Source organism: Morone saxatilis, unplaced genomic scaffold (assembly GCF_004916995.1).
Source record: "Morone saxatilis isolate NCDOM2014 unplaced genomic scaffold, NCSU_SB_2.0 Contig16, whole genome shotgun sequence".
Lineage (NCBI taxonomy): Eukaryota > Metazoa > Chordata > Actinopteri > Moronidae > Morone > Morone saxatilis.
In genome coordinates this window covers 13,399,583-13,399,790 of record NW_023339718.1, presented here as the reverse complement: position 1 = coordinate 13,399,790, position 208 = coordinate 13,399,583, and positions in this window count along the sequence as shown.

Below are 208 nucleotides of genomic sequence, written 5' to 3'. Positions count from 1 at the left end.
GCTGACAAATACTGTACATTAATACACACTAATCTCCGTATATCTGCTTACAACTAGCCTACATCATTAGAGCTGCAATTATCAGTCAATGAATCCATTGACAGATAATTAATCAGAAACTATTTTAATACTTGATTAACCATTTTAGTCATTTTCAAGCATCAAATGCCACAAACTTCCTTATTCCAGCTTCTCAAATGTGGGGATT